Source organism: Plecotus auritus (genome assembly GCF_963455305.1).
Source record: "Plecotus auritus genome assembly, chromosome: 12".
Lineage (NCBI taxonomy): Eukaryota > Metazoa > Chordata > Mammalia > Chiroptera > Vespertilionidae > Plecotus > Plecotus auritus.
Genome location: NC_137778.1, coordinates 30335343 through 30350855, shown reverse-complemented (window position 1 = coordinate 30350855; position 15513 = coordinate 30335343). Strand labels below are relative to the sequence as shown.

The 15513-nt window shown below is 39.7% G+C and overlaps 1 protein-coding gene across 1 annotated transcript in view; it reads right to left on the bottom strand.

Annotated features, from left to right (window-relative positions):
* Positions 1–15513, bottom strand: part of GATAD2B (GATA zinc finger domain containing 2B) — a 78505-nt gene that overhangs the window by 61934 nt on the left and 1058 nt on the right. The window lies entirely within an intron of this gene.

Here is a 15513-nt window from a genome sequence, read left to right as displayed (position 1 = left end):
CAACCCGGACATGTGCCCTGACCAGGAATTGAACCATGACCTCCTGATTCATAGGTCAACGCTCAACCACTGAGCTACATCAACTGGGCTCAATGAAATTCTTATATCCATAAGAAGATTTTTACCCTTAAAATTTTCATTTAAAGAACAAGTAAATTCTCTATGCACAGACTTGAAAAAACAAAATCTCCTTTATTATTAGAGAACCGTTGCATAAAATTCGTGCACTTGGGGAGGAGGGTCCCTCAGCCCAGCCTGTGCCCTCTCGCAGTCCGGGAGCCCTCGGGGGATGTCTGACTGCCACAGAGGCGTGAGAGGCTTCCGCCACCGCAGCTGCACTCGCCAGCTGTGAGCCTGGCTCAGGGCTTCAAGTTTGTGCATAGAGAATTTACTTGTTCTTCTGGCAGGGGGAGTGCACTGACCACCAGAGGGCAGCTCCTGCGTTGAGCGTCTGCCCCCTGGTGGTCAGAGTGCATCATAGCGACCGGTCATTCTGCCGTTTGGTCAATTTGCATATTAGCCTTTTATTATATAGGATAGAAAACAGCATGATGTGGAAAACAATGCTTTTATGTAAAAAGAAGACTAGAAATAAATCCATACACACACACACACACACACACACACACACACACACAGACAAACTGAAATAAAAGAAAGGAATAACAATGACAGGGTTTAAAACTTGGCAGGTGAGAAACAATTATGGGAAACTTTCTGTATATCTTGATTTTTCTAAAAAGATTTGAACTGAACTTAATGATTTTCCAATAATCCTATCTAATAAAGAGGGAATATGCTAATTGCCCATCACACCCTCACAAGATGGCGGCACCCACAGCCACTAAAGAGGGTATATGCTAATTGGCGGTCACCATCTCACAAGATGGCAGCACCCCACAGCCACAAGATGGCAGCGCCCAGTCCCCTCAGCCCTGCCTCATCCAGCCTCAGTCCCCCAGTCCCCTCCGCCCTGCCTCACCCAGTCCCTGCAGCATCCAGCATCATCCAGCCTCAGTCCCCCAGTCACCTCAGCCCCACCTCATCCAGCCAGAGTCCCCCAGTTCCCTCAGCCCCACAGGGGAAGGCAGTTGGGGGCAATCAGGCCAGCAGGGGAGGGCAGTTGGGGACAATAATGCCGGCAGGGGAGCAGTTAGGCATCAATCAGGCTGGCAGGGAAGCGGTTAGGGGGCTATCAGGCTGGCAGGCAGAGTGGTTAGGGGTAATCAGGAAGGCAGGTGAGTGGTTAGGAGCCAGCAGTCCCAGATTGTGAGAATCCCAGATTGGAGAGGGTGCAGGCTGGGCTGAGGGACACCCCCCTCAGCACCGGGCCTGTAGTAACAATATAAAAGCAAAGATATTTGGTATAACCTTGATTATAATGCCATAAAGAAACATACTGCCTAACCGGTTTGGCTCAGTGGATAGAGCTTCCGTCTGCAGACTGAAGGGTCCCAGGTTCAATTCTGGTCAAGGGCATGTACCTTGGTTGTGGGCGAGGGGATGTGCCCACAAAAATATATTTTAAAAAAGAAAAAAAGAAAAGCACTGTGATCCAAGAAGCCAAGTGAAATTAAAGCTCTAAGACAGGAATCAGCTGTCATAATGTAATCACATTCAGTTTAGTTTTATGTTGTTTGATCCAATATTAAAAAAGTATTGAAAAACCCAGCCTAAAATTCACATGGCATCTTAAGGGATTCCAAATAGTCAACACAATCTTAAAAGAGAACTCAAAATTCCTGATTTCCAAACTTAGCCAAAACAGTATAGTAATGGCATAAAGACAAACATATAGACCAATGAAACAGAGCACCCAGAAATAAACCCAACATATATGATCAAATGATTTCCAACAAGAGTATCAAGATCACTCAGTAGAGAAAAGAATGTCTTTTCAATAAATGGTGCTAGAAAAACTGAATATCCACAAACAAAAGTGGATATCCACAAACAAAAGAATGAAACTGGACCCTTACCTTACATCATATACAAAATTAACCAAAATGGATCAAAGACATAAATGTAATAACTAAAACTATAAAAGCTTCATTACAATGGATTTGGAAGCAATTTCTTGAATACCAAACACAAGCAATGAGAGAAAAACTAAACTCTATCTTATCAAAATTAAAAAATTTTGTGCATCAAAGAAGAATCAACAGAGTAAAAAAGTAACCCACAAAATGGGAGAAAATAATTGCAAATCCATATCTCATAAAGGATTAATATTCAGACTATAGCAAGAACTCCTACCACTCAACAAAAACAACCCAGTTAAAATATGGGCAAGGACTTGAATAGGCATTTCTCTAAAGAAAATATACAAATGACCAAGAAGTATATGAAAAGATGCTCAACATAGCACTAATCATTAGAGAAATGCAAATAAAAACCACAATGAGATACCACTTCACACCAATTAGGATGGTTTTTATTTTTTTAAGGTTTTGATTCCTGGTCAGGACTTGATTCCTAGTCAGACACATGCCTGGATTACAGGCTTGATCCCCAGTGGGGGAGTGCAAAAGCAGCTGATCAATGATTCTCTCTCCTCATTTATGTCTTTATCTCTCGCTCCCTCTCCCATCCTCTCTGAAATCAATAAAAATAATAGTTCTTTAAAAAAATCTATGAAATCATTCATCTTAAAAAATAATAATAAAATAAAAAAACCCCGGCCACCGTGGCTCAGTGGCTGAGTGTCGACCTACATACCAGGAGGTCACAGTTGGATTCCCAGTCAGGGCACATGCCCGGAGCATGCAGGAGGCAGCCAATCAATGATTCTCTGTCATCACTGATGTTTCTATCTCTCTCTCCCCCTCTCCCTTCCTCTCTGAAATCAATAAAAATATCTTTTAAAAATGAATAACCAGCAAAAACTAATGTGGTAGTCTAGACAGCACATGGAAGATGTGCTAAACAGCCCCATTAACAACAAAATTAAAATGCTCATTTTCAAAGGTTTCTTCAGTTAATTCATAAAGCTATATAATGGGTAAAAATTTCACTGTCCTCTAATAATTCTCTGCACTATAACAGTATCCCTTGCACAGTCCTTTTTACACCCGCAACCCAACTGAACCCAGAGCACAGCACAAAAATCACATATCTACAGATACTTTTAAGTGTGTGGGGTTTTTTTAGTACAACTATATCATATTGTATTTTGTCTCTATCATCAGGTATTCAGCCAGCCAGAATAGATGGTTTAATTTGTAAATGAAGACTGTCCAGATTCTAACCTTGGTTATACTCTTTTGTGACATATATCACTCTGTATTTGACAAAATTGGGAAGTTACAATTTAATACCAGCCAGACATCAAGGCCTTGGTAATACAAAGACATGCAACAATCAAAACAATTCACAACAGATGGTACCTATGTATATACAGTAATCCATTAGATCTCAAAGAAATTATTCACCATTATTTAGGCTAAAAACATCTTATTCCTTTGAATTCTCAAGGTTCTTAAAGATGCACTAGTTTTTTTAAAGATGCTTCTCTCCACTGCAAAATACACCTATAAAAGATCCTTTTCCAGTCACCCACATTCCCTGAAAACATTCAGTTCAATATTAACGCATCATACAGAATTCAACTGGGAAACAGCTCTCCAAGCAGTAAGTGAAGAATTAAAAATGCGGGCTAATGAAAACTTAGAATTGGATCTTATTGCAATAGGAGACCCATTTTCTAGTTTCCATTCATGTGGCAGATGATATCTGGATTTAAATACTCTAAAAGCTATGAACCAGGAGGTCACAGTTCGATTCCCGATTAGGGCACATGCCCAGGTTGTTGGCTCGATCCCCAGTGGGGGGGCAGCTGATCAATGATTCTCTCTTATCACTGATGTTGCTACGTCTCTATCCCTTCTCCTTCCTTTCTAAAATCAATAAAAATATATATTTTTAAAAATACTCTAAAAAAGCAAAACTTTCAAAATCACAATGCACTCAGCTGAGGAACTGAGCATTCTTTACTACCTGAATTACAAAATTAAAAAAGAATGGCATCAGAACCCTGGTCGGTTTGGCTCAGTGGATAGATCATCGACCTGTGGACTGAAAGGTCCTGGGTTCAATTCCAGTCAAGGGCACATGCCAGGATAAGGGCGTGCAAGAGGCAGCCGATCAATGATTCTCTCTCATTACTGATGTTTCTCTCTCTCCCTCTCCATTCTTCTCTGAAATAAAAATATATTTTAAAAATATTTTTTAAAAAAGAATGGCATCAGAGTAGCATTAATTTATTCATGGGCACTTATTATAAGCCAAACTCTAGTACACAGAAAGAGTGTGATGATATTCACACATCAAATTTTCACAGAACTTATTATAGGCTCTTCTAGCCAACCTGTCCTGGGCAGTAGCAATACACATGACCAATTGTTTTAATCTCTTTTATAGCAACACATCAATCTAGCCATATAAATGTTAAATAGTAGCCCTGGCTGGTTTGGCTCAATGGATAGAGCGTGGGCCTGCGAACTGAGGGGTCCCAGGTTCGATTCCAGTCAAGGACACATGCCTGGGTTGTGAGCTAGAACCCCAGTGAGGGGCATGCAAAAGGCAGCCAATCAATGATTCTCTCTCATCACTGATGTTTCTCTATCTCTCTCCCTCTCCCTTCCTCTCTGAAATCAATAAAAATATTTTTTTAAATGTTAAATAGTGATTAGAAAACTGCCCCTCCCTCCAAAAAATGTTATCCTATTAGGGAAATGTTTTCAGTATTTTTCACTGGTAGCTCAAACTATAAGTATGGATTTCAGGAGTGAACACCATTCAGGTAACCTTTATGCATTTAAAAGATACAGAACAAATTTCTCAAAGTTTCGTTTTGTTTTAAAGACCAACATACCACCTTTAAAAAAACACTGAAAAATAAAAGGTATCAATCTTCTCTCCTCTGATCCCCAGGTCTACCTGCATGTCTCACAGAAGAAAAAGAATGATGGGCTTTATAGATTTCTTACTGTGATTTGACCATCTTTACAGAAAGAAAGGGTTTCTTGCTCCTGGCTCAAGGGCTTCTGCTCACTCACAAAGTTGAAACCTTACTCTCCTGCTTCTAGCATGTTAGATGAAAGAAGGTGGGGCCAGCAGCTCAGTTACAGTTATCCACCTAGAAATTCAATGAAGGTAGGGCCAAGTCAGATGAACTGTGCCGCTTATCTTAGAAGTTTCATGGGGTTGGGGGTTGGGGAATGCAGCCTCCACACTAATGAAGTTTCTAAAAAATATCTGGCCTAATGTCACCATGCTATTTCTCTGGAAAACCAACAAACAAAAGCAATCAATTCCCTCATTCCAAAGTTGCAACTCATTAAAAAAATTCAATCCACAGAGGAACTACAGGGAAGCAGAATAGCGAAGTACAGTATTCTCAAAGCATTCAGTGAGATCACTAGTACTCTAAGATGCTCTTTGATGTTCAAATAATTTTGAGAAGCTCTGCATCGTTTAGCCATTCTTTTACCATTCCCAATGTACAATGCAAGGCTATAGGAAGTCATGTGGTAAAGAAATCTGAGCCCTGGACAGTAGCTCAGTTGGTTAGAGTGTTGTCTTGATATGTCAAGGTTGTGGTTTCAATCTCCGTTAAGGCACATACAAGAATCAACCAATAAATAAATGCATAAATAAGTTGAAAAACAAAACAATGTTTCTCTTTCTCTCTCAAATCAATTTAAAAATGAAATCTGCCTTGCCCTGGCTGATATGGCTCAGTTGGTTGAGCACTGTCCCAGGCACGAGAGGTCACATGTTCAGTTCCTGGTCAGGGCACATGCCTGAGTTGTGGGCTCAATCCCCAGTAGGGGACATGCAGGAGGCAGCTGATAGATGTTTCTTCGCTATTTCTCTCTCTCTCTCTCTCTCTCTCTCTCTCTCTCATCAATAAAAACCTATTTAAGCCCTGGCTCAGTGGTTAAGAGCATGGGCTCACACACCAGTTAAGGGAATGTATCTGGGTTGCAAATTCAATCCCCAGCCCTGGTCAGGGCACATTCGGGAGGCAACCAATCGATGTGTCTCTCTCACATGGATGTTTCTCCCCACCACATACTCTCTACAAATCAATGGAAAAAATATCCTTGGGTGAGGATTAACAACAAAAAACAAAATTTAAAATAAAATAAAATCTGCCTTAATTTAATGCAGAATTTTTCAAAACCTATTTGATCATATAACTTTTTTTTACATAAAATCTTTTAATACTGAGAACTATCATGGGTTTTGCTGTTTTAAAAGGCACAATAGCCCAGCCAGCATGGCTTAGAAGTTGAGCATCGACATATGAACCAGGAGGTCACAGTTCAATTCCTGGTCAGGGCACATATCAGGGTTTCAGGCTCGATCCTCAATAGGGGGCATGCAGGAGGCAGCCAACCAATGATTCTCTCTCACTGATGTTTCTCTCTCTCACTCTCTGAAATCAATCAAAAAAAAAATATTTTTAAAAATAAAAAGTCAAGCCAAAACCGGTTTGGCTCAGTGGATAGAGCGTCAGCCTGCGGACTGAAAGGTCCCAGGTTCGATTCCGGTCAAGGGCATGTAACTTGGTTGCGGGCACATCCCCAGTGGGAGGTGTGCAGGAGGCAGCTGGTCGATGTTTCTCTCTCATCGATGTTTCTGACTATCACTCTTCCTTCCTCTCTGTAAAAAATCAATAAAAATATATTTTTTAAAAAATAAATAAATAAAATAAAAAGTCAAAACAAAAGCCTATAAGAAATGATAGGAATATGGTAAGATCACAACTTTTGGAATCAGAGTTGTTCAAATAATGTTACATTCACCACTTTTATTAATATGTGAGATTCCAGCAAAATGACAACTTCCCTGGATTGAATTTCCTCATCTGTAAAAAGATCTCCCTCAGAGAGTTTCTATAAGAATTAAAATACTAAAAAGCCTTACACAAAAAAAGTGTTGAACAAATCAGTTTACAGTTACTTTTTAATTGATTTCAGAGAGGAAAGGAGAGGGAGCGAGAAGTAGAAACATCAATGATGAGAGAGAATCATTAATGGGCTGCTTCCTGCACACCCCCTAATGGGGATCAAGCCCACAATCTGGGCATGTGCCCTGAGTGGGAATCTAACTGTGACCTCCTGGTTCATAGGTCAACGCTCAACCACACAGCCATGCTAGTTGGGCTGCAGTTACAGTTTTTAAATTCTTTTTAAGTTCTAAAAGTTGCAAAAATGCAAATTTCTTTTAAATCTGAGAAAGAATATAAAATTCATGACTGAGTGACTCCATGAGAAGTGTAACTTCTCAGAATTTTGCAACCTTTTTATCCACGGGGATATAGAAAAAGCCTTTAAATTTGCCACACTTAAGATGATATACAGGAGTACACTACACCTACTGATAAAAATGACATGAAGAGGCCCTGGCTGGGGAGCTCAATTGATTAGATCATCCCAAAATGCCAAGGTTGCAGGTTTGATCCCCAGTCAGGGCATATACTAGGCATACCGGTTAATAATGCGGATTTTTCAATAGATGGAGTTACACATATGTTGACATATATGCGATTTGATATGTATGCTATTTTGTTTTATTGACAACAAGCTTCAAAACTTCATGTCAAATTTTCTGAAGGTGTTAACATCATAGATATTTTTACACTTAAAAATTTCGTGCCAAAAAAAGAACATTTGTGGAAAGTTTTAATTCATTACTTTATTTTAAAGAAAAGTGCTGCTGAATACTTCGGAAAGCTTATGGTGAACATGCTCCATCTCAAGATACTTGTGAATGCTGGTTTCAACGCTTTAAAAGTGATGATTTCTATGTGAAAGATAAAGAACGTCCAGGTCAACCGAAAAAGTTTGAAGACCAACAAATACAAGCATTATTGGATGAAGATGCAGGTCAAACTCAAAAACAACTTGCAGAAAGATTAAACGTTGCTCAGCAATTTCCAATCGTTTACAAGCAATGGGAAAGATTTTAAAGGAAGGAAAATGGGTGCCACATCAACTGAATGAAAGACTAATGGAAAACCGAAAAGTCATCAGTAAAATGTTGCTTCAATGGCATGAAAGAGTCTTTTTTGCATCGAATTGTGACTGGCAATGAAAAGTGGATTTATTTTGAGAATCCCAAACGCACAAAATCATGGGTTGATCCAGGTCAACCATCAACATCGACTGCAAGGCCAAATCGCTTCAGAAAGAAGACAATGCTCTGCGTTTGGTGGGATCAGGAAGGTGTAGGAAGGTGTAGTGTATTAGGAGCTTCTAAAACCAGGTGAAACCCTTAATACTGATCGCTACCAACAACAAATAATCAATGTGAACCACACTTTGATCGTGAAATGACCAGAATGTGCCAGAAGACATGGCAAAGTAATTTTGCTTCATGACGACACATCATCACACTTCAAAACCAGTTAAAGACACGTTAAAAGATCTTGCCTGGGAAATATTAACCCACCCGCTGTATTCACCAGACCTTGCTCTTTCAGATTACCACTTGTTCCAATCGATGGCACACGCACTTTCTGAGCAGCACTTCAAAACATACGAAGAAGTAGAAAATTGGGTCTCTGAATGATTTGCCTCAAAACAAGGAAAGTTCTATTGGGACAGTATCCACAAATTACCTGAAAGATGGGGGAAATGTGTAGCTAGCAATGGACATTACTTTGAATAAAGCACTTTTGATGTTTCTCTTGAAATTATGTTTTCTTTTATTACAAAATCTGCATTAACAGATACACCTAGTATAAGGAACAACCAATGAATGCATAAGTAGAACAACAAATCAATGTTTCTCTATATATATATAATCAATTTTTTAAAAAAAGAAAAATTGAACATGAGAACATTTTGTAGAAGAGTATTTATGGCTTCATTGATAGAAAGGGCTTCATTATCAATGAGGAAAAATGGGTTGTGAGGAAAGTTCAGCTTGTATCAGCTCATAATAATTAACAATTGTACAGGGCTTTACAGTTTATAAAGCACCTTTATATGACTGACACAGAAACCTAGTGAAACAGATAAAGCAGCTATTGATCCTCATTTCTAATCTGAGGAAACCATGGCTTGGAGACTTCAAATGACTCAACCAAGGTCACACAAATGATAAATGGCAGAACTAAAACTCCAACTTTGTTCTTCTGCCTCCAGAACGTAACAAAAGGAGCAGCTTCTAAATGTATGCATTTTTTCACCTCATAGGATTATTCATCTTAAAATATCTTTAGGTGACAGGCACCATGCTAGGCACTGGAGACACAATAGTTAAAAAACAAACAAACATGGTATCTTCTTCTTTCAGGATGTTTATAGACCACTAAAGGGAGATAAATAATATTTATAAATTAGAGATCCAAGAAGAAAGCATTTCTAAGTCTCTTTAGGCATGTCAGAGGAGGCTTTCCAGAGAAAGCAGCATTTGAAATGAAATCTGGAAGTTGATCTGGGAACTAAAGGAACTGTTATTCGCCCACATATAAACTGTAAGGGAGAAAAGTAAGGCTACGGCAAAGGCCAAAATTATAAAGGGCCTTAAATACTAGGTAAGGCTTAAATTTTACCTTTAACTGATTGGAAACTATTGAATACTTTTGTGAAGGGGATGCTGAATAATCAGGTCTCTGTGTTAGGCCATTGTGAAGACAATATGATTGAGAGTTTAGGATAAGAATGTCCTGGCCGGGTGGCTCATTTAGTTGGAGGGTCATCCATACACCAAAAAGCTGTGGGTTCAATTTCCAGTTAGGGCACTTATCTATGTTGCAGGTTCCATCCTTGGTCAGGGAGTAAATGGGAGGTAACCAATCGATGTTCCTCTCTCTCTCTCTCTGAAATCAATAAAACATATCCTCAGGTGGGAATTGTAAAAAATCCTATATAGCCCTGACCAGTTTGGCTCAGTGGATGGAGCGCCGACCTTCGGACTCAAGGGTCCCGGGTTCAATTCCAGTCAAGGGCAAGTACCTTGGTTGCGGGCACATCCCCAGTAGGGGGTGTGCAGGAGGCAGCTGATCAATGTTTCTCTCTCATCAATGTTTCTAGCTCTCTATCCCTCTCCCTTCCTCTCTGTAAAATATCAATAAAATATATTTTAAAAAAAAAAAGAAATGGATGAGAGAGAATTAACAACGATGCTCACATTTTTGGCTTATGTGACTCAATGAATCATAGAAGAGAAACAGATGATAGAAATGTTGTTTGAGGCACCAATGGAATAGAGGTAAATATGTCCAGCACACAATAGACAACTGGAATAAAAGAACTGGAGTTTAGAAGAGATGTAATAATATTTATATATATGAAGATTATTTTTTCAGTAACCAAGTATTATTTACCATTTTAATGGGAAGGCAATTATTTTAAAATCATTATTTTAATCATGCTACAAGGTTCACATGTTAAGATCTCATACTATGCTTATCACACTTCATACTTTCATTATAAACAAACATGAGGTAAATATACACGAGGTTAGGAAAAGTTTTATTCCTATCTGATCAATAAATACTTGAGTATTAACTGTATGTCAGGTACTGTACTAGGTATTACACAAAACAAAATAAATCTATGCCTTCATAGACCTTATACAATAGGAAAGGACCCAAAAAGCAAATCAGTATGTTATAAAGTTGTAAGTGCAATGAAAAAGAAAACGGAGTGCCCTGGCCAGTTTGGCTTAGTGGATAGAGCGTCAGCCTGCGGACTCAAGGGTCCCAGGTTCAATTCTGGTCAAGGTCATGTACCTTGGTTGCGGGCACATCCCCAGTAGGGAATGTGCAGGAGGCAACTGATCGACGTTTCTAACTCTCTATCCCTCTCCCTTCCTCTCTGTAAAAAGTTAATAAAATATATATTTTTAAAAACAAAGAAAACGGAGTAAGGAAGGATTAGGAGTAACAGGGTGGTAGTAGGAGGAATAATTTGTTGTTGTTGTTGTTAACCCTCACCTGAGGATATTTTCCCATTAATTTTTAGAGAGAGTGGAAGGGATGGGGAGAAACAGAGAGAGTAAAACATTGGTGTGAGACACATCGATTAGTTGCCTCCGACATGCACCCTGATGGGGCCGGAGATCAAGCCTACAACCAAGGTATGTGCCCTTGACCAGAATGGAACCCTAGACCCTTCATTCCACAGGCCAACACTCTATTCACTGAGACAAACTGGCTAGGGCTAAAGGTACAATTTTAAATAGTGGTAGGATAAGGTCTCATTGAAAAGGTGTCATTTACTAGTAAGCAAAGACTTGAAGGAAGTTAGAAAATCGTTCAATTGTATTATCTCTGGGAAAAACTCGCTATTTCCCAATGGAGGGAAAAGCTAGGGCAAAGGTCCCAAGATAAAGAATGTGGCTGAGCCCTGGCCAATGTGGTTTGGCTTGGTTAGAGCATCATCCTGTGCACTAAAGTGTCTTGGATCCACTTCCTGGTCAGGGCACATACTCAGGTTGGGGGTTCAATCTCACACAGTCAGGGTCAGGGCATGTAGGGGAAACAACCAATTGATGTTTCTCTCTTTCCCTCTCCCTTACTCTCTCTAAAAAACAACAAAAAAACCACACATATATACAATAAAAAACATATCCTCAGGTGAAGGTTTAGAAAAAACAATGGCTGATATACAGGGGGAAGCAAAAGTAGGTTTACAATTGTAATACGACTAAATAATACAATAATTAATAATAATACAAGAATAAACTGTTTCACATACAACTATAAACCTACTTTTCCCACCCCTGTATTTAAAGAATAAGTCAATGTGGCTTGAATGGAGTGAACAAAGAGGGAGGATGATAATCAAAAGAGAAGGGGTGCCCTAGCTGGTTTGGCTCAGTGGATAGAGCGTCGGCCTGCGGACTCAAGGGTCCCGGGTTCGATTCCGGCATGTACCTTGGTTGCGGGCACATACCCAGTAGGGGGTGTGCAGGAGGCAGCTGATTGATGTTTCTCTCTCATCGATGTTTCTGGCTCTCTATCCCTTTCCCTTCCTCTCTGTAAAAAATCAATACAATATATTTTTAAAAAAAAGAGAGAGAAGGGGTGAGGAGGGCAGGCAGATCATGTAAGACCTTATAGGCCACTATAAGGACTGGCTTTTACTCTGACAGAAATGAGAATTCAAAAATTATGAAGTTGGTCCGACGGTTGTGGGTTATTGTTAAGAAAAAAAAAAAAATTATGACTTACCCAAAGTCATATACTAGTAGCTAATAAGTGGCAAAGCAGCTAGGATTTGAACCAATATTTCTAGACTCTCTACACCTGTGTTCTACTATTCCAATTTGCCACTTATTAGCTCACAACCTGCCTCCCATGAAGTGTAAATTTAAATACTCTCAAAAAGCTAATTTTATAAGTACCTTCCAGGTAAGAGATCACAAACTCTCCAGTTAATATTTCTACTCCCTCACAACCATAATGGGAATTTATTAATCCTAATATCTAACTTAAATCCTAACATTGCAGCCTGTATTTATATTACAAATCCCACCTTCCCCCAAAATGAGACAAAATAAAAGCTTTGATCAGAAGGCTTAAAGCATGACTTTCAGGTTCAAATAACAGTAACTTGAAATTATTTTAAAAATGTACACTAGCCAGATGTGAAAAGCAACCAGAAAATGGCTCAGGAAGTATTGTCATTTCCCTTAATAGTTCACTGGTTAGTATTAATAACAATTATGTTGTCAAAGAAGCTTTTGCAATTACTAATGACTCTTTGAGGTCTGGGATAGGACCACTTCATACCTCAAAAGTAACAAAATATATGCTCTTATTCATCTGTTGCTGTTGGTACTATAACCCAAAACTCTTGATAGTTTCTTGCCAGATGATAGCAACTTAAGAAGGCAATGGCAAAAAAATAGAGGATTTTTGAGGGAGACACCATCTATAAGGTATATGAGACAAGTTAAGCCCTTAATGGCACTGGTTCAGTCCTTTCCTACTGGATGAACTCCAAACTGCACAGGAATATTTCACATATCCATAAGATAGAAGGTAAAAGATGGAACATGAGGTGGGAGCATTTCAAATTAGATCTACTCTTCAGAGATTTTCATCATCAGTACACAAATGTAAGAGTCTCTCTGCTTTATGGACCTTAAAGCCACCAAAATCCCCAACCAGTAACCTACAGAAAAAGCATCAGAGGAATTACCAAGAATAAAACGAATAATATGGCTAACAGAAGCTTTCCCCCCAAAAAGCCAGTCCTTTTCAACAGAAATTGAACTGCCTTATGTGTTACCTTTTCTCAGGCTTAGCCAATGCAGGCGAACTGCAACTTTGTGTGGCACTGTCTGATAGGTTGCTTTTTTTTTCTTCTGAGCAAGAGGTGGACAGCTTTAGGCCAGGACTAGATTTATAGTCAATCTGGGTTCATATCTTTTTTTTTTCTTTTTCTTTCCCTCCAAATGGCCTCAGAAAATGCCTGTCTATTGTGCCTTGATATGTACTGATTTAGGACTCTACTGCAAAGGATCTGGAAAAGAAAGTCCCTCGGTCCCAGTTACGGTTCAAATCTTACGATGTCTATAGCATTTGTTTTAATCAACCAAAGCTGGTTTGGTTTTTCTCAATGAGCCAAACAAAATGAACATTCTGAGTTGAGTGCAGAGGGGCTGCTTGTCAGCATGACTCCCAATGGGTGGCTAATACGGAATATGCTCCCCAGTCTAGAAATCAGGACAGCACAGATACTGTTCCTCTACACATGAACCTCCAGTTTGGTGGGTGTGCAAAGAAGAAAAAAATCAGTAAATTAAAACAAGAGGCCTGGTTTCCATATACACTACTGCTTAAGGCTAGTATGAAGCTGGAGATCCCAGAATATGACTAGGATACTATTACTGACACACTGACCCTTCTTCCACACTGCTGTTCTCTAACCAAAACCCAACCTGGTAACCAGGTCCAGCCAGAAGGAAAAAAAAAAGGGGGGGGGGGTGGGGAATGGGGACATTTGCCTCCCAAAAGGGAGAGGACAATACACAGGTTTTTGAATATACTTTAAGACTATCAGATTCAGAACAAATTTCTCACATCTTCCTCCCCACCTCCCTGTGGCCTTATGCTAAACACAGCATTAAGAGTTTTTGCTAGAACTGAACTGTGAAGGGCTGATCAGGGAACCTGGTTAACATTGTTCCTAGATTCGTATTTGAATGCAGCCTCTATTCAGACCCTATTCGGACTGCCTCTAAACAGGAAGTTAACAGACATCACCCACAGTCAGGGGAAGCAAACCACAGTGTCATAAAACAAAGATGGATGCTGCTGTCAGCTACAAATCACTCTCACCTCATGGAAAGTGTTCTTAAATAAGGAATAGGCAGGACAAAAGCCCTTAAGCTTCACCTCTTCTCAAACTGGGTCACTCAGCCCACACACAGGTCCAGACTTCTGATACCTGCTGATTAATACTTTTCTTCCTCAGTCTTTACCAAGATGACTATCACTGCCACTAGACTAAAAACTACATTTTTCTAAAAACAGAAGACAGCACTACCAGATCAGTACTCCCATTAATTAACTCCTTATTCATACAACCTATCTGCTCAAGAAGCCCAAGGAAAAACTATCCTTAACCCAGCCCATCCCAAAACAGTCAGAGACTGGATATCAGTCACACAAAAAACAGCATCATTTCCAACAGGTGTGAGTCTTTCCTGAAAATATATCGATCTCCTCAGTAGCACCTTTAGCAGCTCCAGAAGGAGCCTCCCTCCCAATCAAGTACCAACAGAAATGCTACTTTAGGACAATATTCTTATCAAGACTGCTCCAGCATCAAAAATGTGAATCCAAGTGGTTATCAGACTTTCAAGAAGAGTCAGTGTATCAAAGAAAAAAACAATAAAGTTACCATTAAACTCCCAAGTAGGTTAATCTCCAACATATAGACAACATATGGACACCATGTTGCTGCCAGAAAACAATCAGAAGTTCATCTGCATTGAACGGGGGACTGGAGGGCTGGAGGAACATTTCTTTTCATTTTTGTATCACGTTTTGTAAAAATTAATTTTTAGAGAGAAACGTGTTTCAAAAACTCAAAAACATCAGCTCTTCTCCAACACAGATCTGTTGAACCTGCTTTTATTGCAGCTGCTGAAAGTCCAAATCTCTGTTGCAGTCTGCTCTTTTGCTTTGCTAAAATTATCTCCCAGCTCCGTTTCACACAAAAGGGCTTCAAATAATTATGGATCAGAAATGAGAAAACTGTTATTGGGAGGCTACCTGATTCTCCAGATGACAGAAGCAGAAAAGGTTGATAGTTAGCCACCCACCCACCCACCACAATGCCTCCATCTCCAACTCAGTGCCAGTCCTATGAGCTAACAGCTAGTGTCTGGAAGGAAGTTGATGCTGGGAAAGAGTGCAAAGAAGCTACCATACCTTTATGAGGGGAGAAAGGTCCCGGGCCAGCGAGTGGCACCCAAACCTTGGCACTCACAGGAGTGGCTAGCTCCTTAGTTTAACTGAGAGCAGGGAAGCAAAAAGTA